General features: G+C 35.9%; 1 pseudogene; it reads right to left on the reverse strand.

Annotated features, from left to right (window-relative positions):
• Window positions 1-1906: 1906 nt before the first annotated feature.
• On the reverse strand, window positions 1907-14499 carry LOC122698190 (annotated as a pseudogene).
• Between the last annotated feature and the right edge of the window lie 1479 nt (window positions 14500-15978).

The raw sequence follows: 15978 nt of genomic DNA on the forward strand, positions 1-15978 counted from the left end.
AATGGTGAAACCGTCTGCAAAGGTGACTGGGCTATTTTACATACTACCAGAAATTAATGAGCGTTCCTGTTTCTCTGTATCCTTGCAACTAACTTTTATCTTCAAGTTTTGGATTTAAGCCATTCCAAAACTTGTATCTCATTGTTATAATTTCATTTCCCTAACAACAAATGATATTGAGCACATTTTTTTATAGGCTTTTAAACTGTATGTTTTCTTTAGGGAAGTGTCTGTTCAGATTATTTTGCCCATTTCCTAAGCTGGATTGTGTGTTTTCCGATTGTTGAAATAGAGTTCTTTATATATTTTGGTTACAAGTCATTGCTCAGGTATATATTTTGCTAATAGTCTTTCCTAGGTTGTGATAACTTATTGTCGCATTTTCATATGTGTTTTTCACAGATGCAAATTTAACTTAATAAATTTAATAACCTACAAATTATCAATCATTTTTATTTCATTGATGGTAGTTTTGTATTGTATCTAAGAACATGTCATGAAACACAAGGCCATCTAGATTTTACGTTTTCTTCTAAAAATTATAAGTCAGTCAGTCTGTCTAAAATTATAGTTTTTCCATTTATGTCTGCAATAAATTTTCAATTAATTTTTTCTATAACATGCAAGAGATGTACCTGAGGTTTTTTTCCTTTTATTAAAAAGATATGGACTTCGAATAGTTCTAGCAACCATTCGATGAAAATACTATCCTTTCTCTATTGAATTGTTTTTACATCTTTGTCAAAAATGATTTGATTATACTTGTTGAGTTTTAAATGTTTGTCATTTCACCAATTCTACTCTCCAGATTATTGTAGCTTTATAGCATCTTCAAAGTGAGTAGTATAACTTCTCCAACTTTGTTCTTATTTTTTAATATTCTTTGTTATTCCAAGATGTTTGCTGTTCCATATAATTTTCAGAATCATTTTGTTGCTATCTATAAAATAGATTGCAGGGACTTTGATTGAAATTGCAATCATTCTATAGATCAAGGTGGGAAGAATTAACATCTTAATAATATTGAGCCTTCCAATTCATGAACATGGAATATTTCTCTATTTATGATTGCTCTTGTCAATGTTTTATAGTTTTCTGAAAATATATTTTGCCCAAATTTGTATATATTTACATCTAAGTATTTCACTTTAGGCAATAATGTAAAGGTGTTTTGTTGTTTGTTTTTTTTTTAAATCTTAAGCTTCATTTGTTCAATGCCTGTATACAGGAAAACAATAGACTTTTGCATAGTCTCCTTTATCATGCAACTTTGCTATGCTTGTTTATTAACTCAAGGAGTATTTTTGAAGATTCTTTGAATTTTTCTACATAGACAATTTTGTTATTGATGAATAAAGGCAGTTTCATTTCTTTCTCTCGAATCAGTATATATTTTAGTCCAGGGCTTCCAGAATGATACATGAATACATGTATAACTGATGATGACAGCAATAAATGTAATGATCTAACCCCAAAGGTGAGAACTTAAGTGTTATTATCAGTGGTGACATTGAGGATTGCCTCACAAACATATCATTAGTGCCCTTAAGGAAACACAGTAATGTGCTAAAGCTACTCAACACCATAGATCAGTGGTGTAAGTTTAAGACTTTGAAATTTCAATGAATTTTAGAGTTAATTTCACCATCAGAAAAAGTTAAGTTTATTATACAGATGATAGATATATAGCAAGTGATGGCCAATAACTCATTGATTGGACACACTTCTTCTACCTATCTCTATCTCTGTCTCTAGCAACTGGGTCACTAAGGCTGATGAAAGAGTCACTTTGAGCAAGAGTTAGATGTTACACTAATTGGACGTACTTTAACAACTAACTATGTGATGCAGTATTGTCGTTAATTAAGTACAAAGACTCCACAGATTTTATCACCTCGAGATAATTTCACCTACTGCTCTGCTTAGCAATCAGTTTCCTGTTGTTCTCTTTGGCAATAGGGAGGTGAATATCTTTTCCTTGGGGAAGAAAAATCCATGGTGTGTTGTCTCTGTAAATAACAAAAATGTTGGATAGCTGGGTAACAAAGCTGCTGACATTGGCATCTTTGAACCGTACCAAAAGAACCAATATTCTTGGCCACACCAATTCTTCCCAAGTTAACACCTCCAGTCACTTTACCCAGTGTCAGATGATGAAATCTATCATCTTTCCAGTTTCCAAATCAATTTGAATGGTTTCATTGATCTTGCTGAGGGGATCAGGGTATCAGATGGTGTGAACATCATGAGTCACCAGATGTGGGATCCTGTTTGAGCCAGTAGAGTTCTTCCTCATATTGCACAACTTATACTTGGCTTACTTAGGTCTGTGAAAATGAACAGCAAAGTAACCCTTGGTGATGTGTTGTTGTTGTGCAGTCATTAAGTCATGTCCTGTTCTTTGCAACACTATGGACTATAGCATATCAGACTTCCCTGTTCTTCACTATCTCCCAGAGTTTGCTCAAACTGATTGTCCATTGAATCGGTGATGCCATCCAACCATCTCATCCTCTGTCACCCCCTTCTCTTCTTGCTGTCAATCTTTCCTAGAATCAGGGTCTTTTCCAATTAGCTGGGTCTTCATGACAACGAACAACAAAGTAACCCTTGGTGGTGTCAAATAGACCAAAATTCTCTCCAATCCAATATTGATAATGTCCATCAATCTAGCAAGGTAGGTTATATCTGTTTAGACCTTGCCATCAGTCTTAATAAACAGCTGCAGTAGATCTTCTTTAGTTCATCTCCAGCCAGGGAATATTGGTGCTCGTTAGGAAATTGCAGAGTAAGAGGTATTCTCTGTTTGTGGGAATCAGTCAAAGGAGGAGGAGCAAAGACACTGGTCGATCTGCCCAGCTTCTAGCCTTTTGAAACTGATACATGCTTCAGGTGAGTGGGACTACAAGCCGCATTGCTCTAGGCACAAAAAAGGCCAACTTGTTTGCTTTTTGATACAAGAATAGCTTCAGCTCTCTTTATTTTCTGGGTGATCAAATTGACTTCAAAATCTTCACAGTTTAATTTCCACACATTTTACGGCTAAAGATGTAATAAAAATACCTTGGTGATGCATACTATATTTTTATGTACTTTTAAAAATTGAACTCAGTAGAAGCTCTAGCTAAATTATTCCAAAAATGGAGCTTATTGGAAAAATTATAGAATCCATGAAATAGCTAAAAATTCATTAGGTCTCAGAGAGGAAAAGAACTTCGACCTCGCTCAAGATCCAGGTAGCAGAAATTAGTGGATAATCTCTTCAGGTCTCCACTTCTGAGAATAAATTTCATCCATATTTTTTTCTTCATTCCTGAGTTACTTAGATGAAGATTCAGACTGTCAGTGAAGAGAAGACCATCAACTCTTTGTATTCATGCATTCCTCAAGTTCAACCAACACTGAATCAAACATATCTGGAAAAAAAAAATTCTAGAATATCCAAAAAGCAAAACTTGAATTTTCTGTACACCAGTAGCTATTTACATAGAATTTACACTGTACTGGGCATTATAAATTGGTTTCCCAGGTAGCTCAGTGGTAAAGAATCTGCCTGCCAGGCAAGGGGCCCAGGTTTGATTCCTGGGTCGGGAAGATTCCGGGGAGAAGGGTATGGCAACCCACTCCAGTATTCTTGCCTGGAGAATTCCATGGACAGAGGAGTCTGGCAGGCTACAGTCCATGGGGTCTCAAAGAGTCGGACAAACCCTAACCCTAAGCGTCTATGGGTTTTGGTATCTCACAATTCCCTGCACCAAACTATGATTAATTAGAATTTATGAATGGGCAAAATAGACTTTTTAATAATAGGAATAGAATTATGGGGCCTCTCTTTTTTGGCAATCAGCTTTCTTTTAATTAATATAAGTGCACACAAAATATTGTGCTATGGGACTTACATAAAATAAAGCATTTGTTGTTATTTTAGTTGCGAAGTTGTTTCCAACACTTTTGCAACCCTAAGGACTGTAACTCCTCTGTCCATGGGATTCTCCAGGCAACAATACTGAAGTGGGGTGCCATTTCCTTCACCAGGGGATCTTCCTGACCCAAGAATTGAACGGATGTCCTGCATTGCAGGTGGATTCTTTATCGCTGAACCACCAGGGAGTCAGACAAAAAGTTTAATAGGATTCCCAACACATATTAAGACCCTCATAAATTTTAGATATTTTATTAAAATATTACTTAGATATTTTATCTAACTAACATATTCAGATAGAGACTGGTAATCTAACAATATTAGGGGAAACAGGTATGAAAATCTAAAATAATTCATGTTGGAATTTTGCCCTTTAAACCTTTAAACTCATACCATGAGTATGGAATTTTTTTTTTTTTAAGGTGAAACAAAATAGACTAAATATATCCCAAATTATCAACTTAAATAGTTCCAGGAGCAGCTTGCTAAGGAAATCTAAAATCCATAATCTTTTATCAAGAAGTCATAGCTTATTCTGTGCTATTTGCCTACAATTTGTGGAAATGTTTAATTACCTTTATCCTTCATCATCTAATTTTAGAGCATTGAAGAGAAGTATGTCTGGTCAGAATGTTGGCTTGGGTTGAATGATCCATTTTCATAACGTGTGCAAAAAATTAGACTCTAAAGTGGCAAGCACTGTTCCAAGGTGAACAGTATGAATTTCTAGTCAAAGTTCCATGTCCAAGAAAACTGTTTAATTTTTTAAAAAATATACTAGAACTTAATGTGATTCTGCTTAAGGTGTAAAATTTGGAATAAAAACATGATCTCAATCTTGCATCACTTCTGTGGATTTATTAGTTTTATTCTCTCAAAAACCTCATAAGTGGGCCCAAGGCATAAATTTTAAGTATTTAATTAGACCATTGTGTGGCCATAATCAAACTGGGAGCTACTAATATGAAAGCGTATAAATCATCGAACCAAAATTATGATATTTTGAACTTACTATGCTTACAAGCTTCCTCATACTAGCCAAATTAGGGTGCCTCTCACTTTTCATTCTACTTGAGTCTGCAAATGTCTTAAAAACAAGAATGTGGTTTGTTTATTAATCTATTACCAGATAGCATCCAAAACGTGAAACAAAATGTTTATCTAACTCAATATATTTAGCTTTAATAAGATAAAGACAATAACCTTGTTCATAATAATTCTGTTGAATGGTAAGACTGAACGTGAAGCTCCTTATGAAAAATGATATTCTTAATTTTTTAGAAACAAGTCAACACTGCTTGGCTCAATTAGACCTGGAAATGAAGGCTCTTGCTTGTCAACCCTATTTACTTCTCCATATTGTCTTTCTGCTTAAAATTAAAAGGACTATCAAAAAATACTGAACTGTCTCTATTTATTTGTAGTAAGTTACTTATACTATAAATCTAGTGACGTTGATAAAAGCAAGAGTTACCAAATCCTAACATGTGCTTTAATCTAGATAACAACAACAACAAAAAACCTTTTTAAAATATCTTTTAGTAAACTCACAGTCTTTTACACAGGGCAGAATTATAGACTTAATGTACTTTATGAGGTTCACCTAGAACATGATTGTAAAGTTTCTAAGGACACTGTGTTCTCTGCAAGGTCACTGTGACATGAACAAAGCAGCCTGAATGACTAATAGAGAAATCTATTGTACCTCTGCACAGATCCCCCTGTGCAGACAGCTGGATGTGACACTGGGACTAAAAACAAAACCAGTTTCTGATTAGATACAATTAAAATATTTGTTTTGTGTCAAGTACAAACTATCGCCCCCCTATCCTCCACCTAGTTCTGCTTCTTTTAGGACTAGATGAGGTTTAGTTTTTGTGTTTATAAAGCTCAGAATAAAAAAAAAATAATAATTAAGCCTTGTGTCCTGATTTTCTGGATAACTAAACAAACAAGAAAACAAATAGGAAATTATATAGTCAAAATTATTGGAGCTGTCTAACTATTTGATTATGTTCATTGTAAAGAAAGTATGTTAAAAAGTTATTCATCATTCTCAATGCTAATTTGTACTGGAATGATGGGTGACTATTACATTTATGCATTCATATTATACTAAACGAGTGAATTCTCTTAACTTGCAATTTAAGCAAATGGTAAAGACTTCCTCACTGGGCTTCCTTGGTAGCTTAGTGATAAAGAACCTGCCTGCCAATGCAGGAGGCGCAAGTTCAACCCCTGGCTCGGGAGGATTCCTTGAAGAATGGAATGGCAACCCACTCCTGTATCCTTGCCTGGGAAAGCCCATAGACAGGCTCCAAATACTGGATCCTGGTGGGCTAAAGTCCATAGTGTGGCAGAGTCAAACATGACTTAGAAACTAAACAACAACAACAAAGAACCTCCGTGAGGGTGGGCATGGGTTTCTTGAGTATCTTCCAAGCCCCATCTTTAGTCTATCCTTTCTCACAATATTTCAGATCTTTAAATCTTCATGCAGTAGGGATTTCTGAAATCTGGATCCCAAAATTTCAGCTTGAAATTACTAAAATTTGTTGTATTCTGCTTTTGAAATTACTAAAATTTATTTTTACATTTCTGCCATTATACCTATAGGAATGTACAGATGTGGTCAAATCATACATATATTTTTAATAGAGTGTTTTTTGTTTATCTTCTAGAGTTTCTTCCTCCTCCCTCTCCATTCAGTTCAGTTCAGTTCAGTCACTCAGTCATGTCTGACTGCTTCCCCATGGACTGCAGCACACCGGGCTTCCCCATCCAACACTAACTCCCGGAACTGCTCAAAGTCATGTCCATCCAGTCGGTGATAACATCCAACCATCTCATCCTCTGTTGTCCCCTTCTCCTTCTGCCCCCAATCTTTCCCAACATCAGAGTCTTTTCCAATGAGTAGGATCTTCATATCAGGTGGCCGAAGTATTGGAATTTCAGCTTCAGCATCAGTCTTTGCAGAGAATATTCAGGACTGATTTCCTTTAGGATTGACTGTCTGGATCTCCTTCTTTTTGATCCAACTCTCACATCCATACACGACTACTGGAAAAACCATAGCTTTGACTATATTATGTTCATTACCTACACCATAGTTTGGTCTCAGGTCAAACAACAGGGAGGGAACACAGCCCCAGTCATCAACCAAAAACTGGATTAAAGATTTACTGAACATGGCCCCACTCACCCATCAAAACAAGACCCAGTTTCCCCCACAGTCAGTATCTCCCATCAGGAAGCTTCCATAAGCTTCTTATCCTTATCTGTCAGAGGGCCTCTTACAATCTCTATATTCTAACTGGATATCTAACCTTGTAAATGGAAGTCATTTTGTTGTTACTGTTATTGTAGGTTTCCCTGATGTGGTTGGAGATTATATTATTCTGGTTTCCTTTTATGCCTTTAAAAACTTGTGTTAAAAAATCTACGTTAACATACCACCTTCTCCACCCTACACATGCAGGTTTCCAAATTTATCTGAATAATATACTGCTCCTTTAGAGCTTCCCAGGTGGTACAGTCATAAAGAATCTGCCTGCCAATGCAGGAGACATAGGAGACTTGGGTTGAATCTCTGGGCAGAGGAGCTTAGAAGGCTACAGTCCATGGGGTTGCAAGGAGTCAGACTGAGTAACTGAGCATGCGCCATTTGTTTGCTTGTCTGGCAAGATTTTCTTTAGGTAGCATCTCATAGATACTTGTGGATCAGGCATTTTCATTTACCTGTGTACATCTCTCTCTGATTTTAAAAGGGTAGTTGTATTTTTTCTTTGAGTTTTAAAAATATCAATATATATATAGAACCTTTCACATAATTAGACACAAGAAAAATTAAACCCCAGTGAAAATATTTCTCTTTATGGCTTGCCTCTGAGTCAGAATTCCAAAAATCAATTCCACCCAACTAAACACACTGACACTCCTTGGTCTGTAACACAAGCCAGGTATGAATAATGCGCTAGAAAATGTGAATTAGAAAATATAAAGAGGTAACATTTCTATGTAAGTCTTGGCATTGGCAGAAAGGAAGAAATCAATAAGACTAAAAATTCTGTTCTCATAAAAATAACTTTCTTATTGTTTTTGTTTTTATAAAAAAAAATTGTCATCTTAGAGAAGACAATAGTTAAAAACCTCAGCTCCCACTGATCATTTCCAAACATACATTTGTAGGAAAAATGGCAGGTATTATTATCTTGATCTGCTTTATGTTTTCAGATAATTATACAATATTGAATGCGCTATGTAAGTTATTGGAGGGTTAGTTTCATCATATTTGAAATTAGATTTATAGGAACAAAGATTTAACATGAAATTCATGGACTCAGCAGAGAAAGTTTGGAAAAGTAGAATGCATAGTTTGTATTTTTCTGAGAGACAATTGATAGCTTTCAACTAGTATTCAAATATGCCATGGCTGAAAAATATTTCAGAAATACTATTGATATATTTGAAATAGTACTATGATGAAATGATTCTATCATTGGCCTATTGGTATATTTGCACTGGTTTTAATAAAGAAAACATACTTACTGAGTGCTACTGTATTCAAAGAGATATTTATTGGGAATGTGCCGTGTTTTATGTCCTCTACTGAACACTCTTCTTACGCTATTTTGTGCAGTCTTCACAGTGGAATAAAGTAGGAGCTAATACCAACCTCATCTAAAGAATAAAGGACTCATGGATCAGAGAACTCACATTACTTTCTATGGTCACGTGGTTTATACACCGTGGCATCAGAATCTGAGGTCATCTTTCACTGAAGGTTCTTATGATCCTTGTGCCTAATGTGTTTGAGGAAGATGGGCTACAACAATAATGCCTATTTGAACTAGGAGGGCTGGACAAAATCATAAGTAATCATGGGATTTTAATAATTTATTGAAAAGATAAAATATTAGATTCTAATATCACTGGGAGGCCAGGAAAGCCTAGTTAGGTCAGCAAATATTCTATGTCACTAATTCTATCTTAGTCTTCCCTCTGCTCAGTCTTTTAAAAATTTCTCTCATTGAGACAGAAATTTTAATTATCCACAGTTCTTTATAAGGAAATCCTAGACATGATTCTTCAGGGTGCTATAAGTGGAAACAGGAATTTCTTCATGGTATTAAAGCAACAAAAGAAGACATCATCATCTTTGGGAGAACAGTGATGAAATAAGAATATCACCTGATCCACAACTTGGCTACTCAAAGAAGACTCTATAATGGATAGTATGGGATAGTAAGTGAGTGGAAATGTATGCGTTATTATCAGGAGAGTCACCTGGGTATTATAAATTGATGTAGTAAAATCGTTTTGGAAAGCAATTTGGCAACCTGTCTGAAAAGCTATAAAAACCTTTATACCTTTTGACCCAGTAATATCTCCCCGGAGAATTTACTCTAAGGAAATAATTCAAAAGAGGAGCACAACTATATGCATATAATTATTAATTATAGCATTAACTCAGCCATTGGAAAAGATGGAAACAACATAAATATCTAATAGAAGGTTAGTAAATTACAGGACATTAAATTGTAAAAAATATCAGATAGCCACTACAATTGTAATTGTGAATGCTGAAGAAACATGAAAAATATATGCAATGGAGTTAATGAAAACAAAGAGTACAAAATTGCAGGTATTTAATGATTAAGTTTTTCTAAAAAGAGATTTACATTTGGATAAACATTTTAATGAGGACAGAGGAGACTGGTGTACAGCAGTGCATGGGGTTGCAGAGTCGGACACGACTTAGTGACTGAACAACAACAAAAAGATTTTAAAGGAACTAAAAAAAAGTGCAAACAGTAATATATTTTAAAAGTTGGCTTCAGATTGAAACCAGTTTTCTGTTGACATATTATTTTAATGCTCTGATCAAACTATACGTAATAACTAAAAATCAGAAAAGAATTTGTGCTACTAAGTCTCATGTATTCATCTTATTTCCACTGTGGTTGTTAAAGATCAGAGATAGGAACAGTGGTTATCTGTGTAATTCTTTATACTGACGATTTTAAACATACCCTCAATAATTGAATTGTTTTGAGTTGCTGCAGTTTATTAAGATCACGTTACAACTTCCCTTGTGGTCCAGTGGTAAAGAAGCTGCTTGCTAATTCAGGGGACACAGGTTCAATCCCTGGTCCTGGAAGATTCCCCTTGCCACACGGCAACTAAGCAAGTAAACAGCTAACTGAGCCCATGCTCTGGACCCATAAGCTGCAAGTACTGAGCCCACATGCCGCACTACTGAAGCTCAAACTCCCTAATAGCCCGTACTCTGCAACGGAAGAACCACCACAATAAGCCGGTGCATTGCAACTAGAGAGTAGCCCCACTCACTGCAACTAAAGAAAGCCCATGTGTAACAGTGAAAATCCAGCACAGCCAAAAATAATTATACAATTTTTAAAAGATCGGACTAGTAAATATGATTTTTTAACTGCATACACATTAAGTACTTTATTTCTTGTTTCCAGTTGGATTATAACATTACTTAAATTCCTAACTGGGTCCCTACTTCAGTATGCTCTTTTTAAAATGCAATTTGTGTTTATCTTATTTTAATTTACTGAATATCTAATATATGCAAGGTACAAATAGGTAGGGGAGAAGAGAGCCCACTGTCACTTTCCATAATACACACACTCTCTTTGTCCAAATCTTGATCCTCTTGGTCCTCTACGAATGTAGCTGATAGGCATTTTCCCTCAATGTGACAACTTCAACTTCTTTCATTTCCAGTTCAGTTCGGTTGTTTAGTCGCTCAGTCATGTCCAACTCTTGGTGACCCCACGGACTATAGTATGCCAGGTTTCTCTGTTCTTCACTATTTCCCTGAGTTTGTTCACACTCATGACCATTGAGTCGATGATGCCAACCAATCATCTTATCATCTGTTGACCTCTTCTCCTGCCCCCAGTCTTTCCCAGCATCAGGGTCTTTTCCAATGTGTCAGCTCTTTGCATTAGGTGGCCCAAGTATTAGAGTTTCAGCTACAGGATCAGTCCTTTCAAGAATATTCAGGGTTGATTTCCTTTAGGATTGACTGGTTTGATCTCCTTGCAGTCCAAGGGACTCTCAAGAATCTTTTCCAGAACTATAGTTCAAAAGCATCAATTCTTCCACACTCAGCCTTCTTTATGGTCTAATACTCACATATATACATGACAACTGGAACAACCATAGCTTTGGCTATACAGACCATTGTCAACAAGGTAATGTCTCTACTTTTTAATATGCTGTCTAGGTTGGTCATAACTTTTCTTCCAAGGAGCAAGCGTCTTTTAATTTCATGGCTACAGTCACCATCCACAGTGATTTTGGAGCCCAAGAAAATAGTGTCTTACCAAAACCATAAATAATTCAAGAAAGGAAGAAACACATTTCTCAAAGGCTCACTTTTTGCATGAGTACATGTTTTAATATACATTCTTTATTTTAATATTAATAATAATGCCTAATTTTCTGAGTGTTTAATATGTGCCAAGCACTTTGCAAGAGCTTTACTTGTAATATCATGTTCAGTTCCCACAATGCCAAGGTAAGCAATTATTCTCCATCACAGATAGAACTAAACTAAGGTAGCAAAGATGAAACAGTGAAATTTAATATGAAGTTAATTACTTTATAAAGGTGGAACTGGACACTTCAGTTTTTCCCTGAGAAACATATACCATATATTTTTAAATATTGTCAGTAAACTGATGATTTCATTGAGGCCAGCATATAGATTTCAGAAAATAATTTGTTATAAAATGTGAAATAATTGGATTTAGAGAAGTTACTCTAACTTAATGAAGTGTTACACCCTTCATAAGAATAAAGTAAAATGTATACAATCTAAGTTATCTTTCCAGTTCTTAAATACTTTATGCCACTTGATAAAACTTCACTTGCTTATTGTGGATCAGACAATTTTATAGCTTGATTTAAATTGCACTTGGGACTGATATGAATCAGCTTATTTATGGAGAATCAATCCTAAGATTTATTTGTTCTCTGGAGTGTTGATAAGCACACACTTTTTTAAAAAAAAAAATCTAGAAATGGCATTTCTATACTTTAAAGAGATACTGGCTAAGTTGATTTATCTATTTTATTAGAGGTTATAAATAACTAAGTAAATCAAATTGGTATATATTTGACAGTTTCCATGTTTAGTTGATAAAATGAAACTATTTCTCAACAGAATTTTTATAGATAAATATATAATTGTGCCCTGTGGTGTAACATAATTATAGATACATCAAAAACCATCACTGGGGCTTCGCTGGTGACTCAGATGGTAAAGAATCCTCCTGCAATGAAGGAGATGGGTTTCGATACCTGGGTCAAGAAGATCCTCTGCAAAAGGAAATGGCAACTAGCTCCAGTCTTCTTGCCAGGAAAATCCCACAGACACAGGTGACTGGCAGGCTACAGTCCAGGGGGGTCACAAAGAGTCAGACACAACTGAGCACACAAAAATACACACACTCAATGGTTAGAAATGCTGCACTTGTTTTTAACATATTTAAGGTAAAATAAATAAGTATGACTTTATTTATTTCTTGATTCAAAGATGCTAAATGATTCAACTTTTTCCCAGCAGTGATACCTTGATTAATTTATCCTCTGGGAAGGAGGCTCAGCCTTGTTTATATGAATTCAACTATTTTAACTAAAAACATCAATTGGAGGATGAAAAAAAAATAAAAACTTCTCTCTAAATGAAATGCCAAACATTAACAAACCAGAGGAGACAGCTTTTGTTGCTGTTTGTTTTTTCCTTTCCCTGAAGTCCCTAGCCGTACACCAGTAGTCAGCCCAAGCCAGCCGGTTCTGGAGCCCAGACTAGGTACTCATACTTTAAGATTTATTTTATTTATTAAACACTTTGATGGGTCTACTATATAGTAGGCATAGTTCCAAGCTCTTGGCTAATGTTTGCTAATTTTATCCTTATGGCAACTCAGAAGAATGTGATACTCTTTATATACTCATTTTAAAGATAAAGAAACTTAGGTACACAAACTTAAAGCAACATTCCTAAAATCACAAAGCAAGCAAGTGGTGGAGGCTGGACCTAAGTGCTGTGGATAGAACATTCGATCATCATCAGCAGTATATGAGGTTATCTCTCCAGATCTTGGCCAAACGATTTGGTGGCTAGGTCCTCCTGAGCACTTAACCTCTCTGAGCTTCAGTCTTCTCAGTTAAAAAAAGAGAACAGTATCTAGAATCAATGACTTCTGTGAGCCTGCACATACCAGTTTTGATGCTGTCATTCCTATGTATACCTCCCCAGCATAGATCTTCCCAGCAACCTCCTAGAGTTGGTATTGGTTCTATCCAATAACACATTATATTCTAAAATATATCCTATTTTGTATTGATCTTATCAGACTTGTAGCAGCATCAGGGTGTGCTAATGTGACTAATCTACTCTACATTGTGTCCCCCATGCCCACAGAGGACCTGGAATGTAGGAAGAATTTAATAAATATAATTTCATGAAAGAGTGAATGTACAGTTTTCTTACTATCCATAGAATATTCATCAACAACATGTTAGCAAATGCATCTTCATCAATAGGCATGCTATAATAAAAGTAGCATTTCCTAGGAAATATTAAATACAATCAAGATTGTGCAAATGGGAATCAAAATGAAAGCACAAAAGCAGTTGATAAATCTTTAAATTATTGATGTACCAAATGGATGTCTTTTCCCTTTGAGATAGAAGTGCGAATTAAACTAAGAGCACTAAGGCCATGGTTAAAATGAGAAACACCAATCACTAAAGCAAAAATAAACCAAAAAATGTAACTGGACTCACAAACCAAGGTGTTTAAATGACATTTTTCCAACAGCCTGGTCCTGTCAGATGACCATGAGAGCTAACCACCAGAGTCACAAGCCTTGGAGGCTGACCCCACTTTAGGTAGCTGAAGCTGAAGGAAATTTCTACATGTGGTTACCAATTATCTTAGACACCAAGTTCCAACTTAAATTGTATTCAGAAGATAGACTGGCCCAGTACAGCCACTGCTCACACATACTCACAATGGCTTCGTCTGGCCATATCTGCAACCAGTGGGCTTCTTGCTTCTTGCCTATGACTCTGATTTCTAGAACTCAAATTCAGAACTATATTAAAATTAAATCTTATAGACAAAATTGTCATAGACCTTATATTTTATGCTGAGAGATTTTATATGAAGCAGATTGGTTTTCTTATACCTTAGTTTGGGGATTTTATTAATTCATACCCTAGCAAGCTGGGCATATATAAAACAAATCACTGAGCTGTTTGACAGTATAATGACTCACCATTAAAAAAAAAGAAAAATACATGAAATGTTTTTAAAATGAAGAGGCAAACTACAGAAGGAAGCTGATATGCTTTTACAAAATGGGCCTGAGGACAAAAACCAAAGATAAATGTGTATGTTTAAAATTACTTGTGGGCAAGGCTCCCATCTTAAATATTTGAAGTATTCAGGCCTCTAGGCACCTGTTCAAGTTTGTGCTGATTCTCTCCAGGCAGCTGCTTACTTGCCTCCGCTTCAGGCTGGACCTGAACATGGTCCAGGATGTAGCATTGATGAGCAAGTTCAGCTGGTGCTAAATGACAGGTGTTGGCTCCTGATTGCCTTCAGTGGCATGGTGGGGGATATTTCTTAACAGAGGGAAAGAGAAGAGACATCAAACACTTGCTCCTCCAATTCAATGTTTTAATGTTTGTCCAATTCAATGTTTAATGTTTAATGAAAGGCATAGACTAGCAAAAGAAATAAGTTAATACCAGGCTTACAGAAAACTTAACGAATGCACACCACTGGTAGCACAACAAAGAGGTGACATCAGTAGTAAGATTTAGGATCCTTTACAAAGTCCATTATCCACAGGGCATGCTCTTATGATCACTAAAGCGTTGAATCCAGGTGGATGGGTTGACCCAATGGTCAAGACAACTGCCAAGATCTCACTGTGTCAGCCTCTAGACCACACTCTGTGGGCCACTGACAATGTAGGCATGGAATGCACTTTCCATAAGTATATGAAGCTAACAGAGGTACTTCTACAACCAGATGGGCACAGAAATGCTCCCAAGTCCATCCTAGAATCCAGTGAGACTTTTCCGGGTGACAATAGAGCATATCAACAAATTATACCCCGGACGGTAAATCCAGCCTACTGCTTATTTGATTAAATAAGCATTGAATCAAAATAAGAAGTAGGCTGGTTTTTATGTTTGCATTTTATGTTAAAAGGAATCAAGATAAGAAGGCTATTTAATGACCTGTAAAAAATTTATGAAATTCAAATTGTAGTAGCTGAAAATAAAGTTTTATTGGAACACAGCCACACAGCCATTTGTTTACATATTGTATATGGCTGCTTTTGTGACAGAGTAGTTGTAACAGAGACTGTATCATTCACTGAGTATAAAATGTTTGCTATTTGGCCTTTTACCAAAATGGTTGCCAATAAACATCTAGTATATGGCATTTAATATTGGTATAGCCCCTTACCAGTTACGATAATTGGTAATTTACTAAGACAACTCTGAGCCTCCATTTGCTCAGCTGTAAGGGGATATTAATATTCATTTCAGGGTTCTTGGGCATATTACATGAGATAAGGTGTGATAAAGCACCTAACATAATGGCAGTAAATGGTTTCTATTTTTATTCATAATGTAATAAGAAAGATAATAAATATTATATTTCCTGGTCTCTATGTTATAATTCTGAATAATGTGAGAGGCCACCAGTCTTCCTGCAATTCCAGGCTGTTTGAGTATATATTGGATGTTTTCTTAGTCAGGGATCCGTTCCATAGCAAAATTCCATAGACTAGTGACTTGAAAGGGCTTCCCAGGTGGCCCAGTGGTAAAGAATCCTCCTGCCAATGCAGAAGATGTAGGAGATATGGGTTCAATCCCAGGGTCGGGAAGATCCCCTGGAGTAGGAAATGACAACCGTCACCAGTATTCTTGCCAGGTCAATGCCATGAAAAGAGGAGCTTGGTGGGCTATCATCCACGGGGTTGCAAAGACTG

This window comes from Cervus elaphus, chromosome 8 (genome assembly GCF_910594005.1).
Source record: "Cervus elaphus chromosome 8, mCerEla1.1, whole genome shotgun sequence".
NCBI lineage: Eukaryota > Metazoa > Chordata > Mammalia > Artiodactyla > Cervidae > Cervus > Cervus elaphus.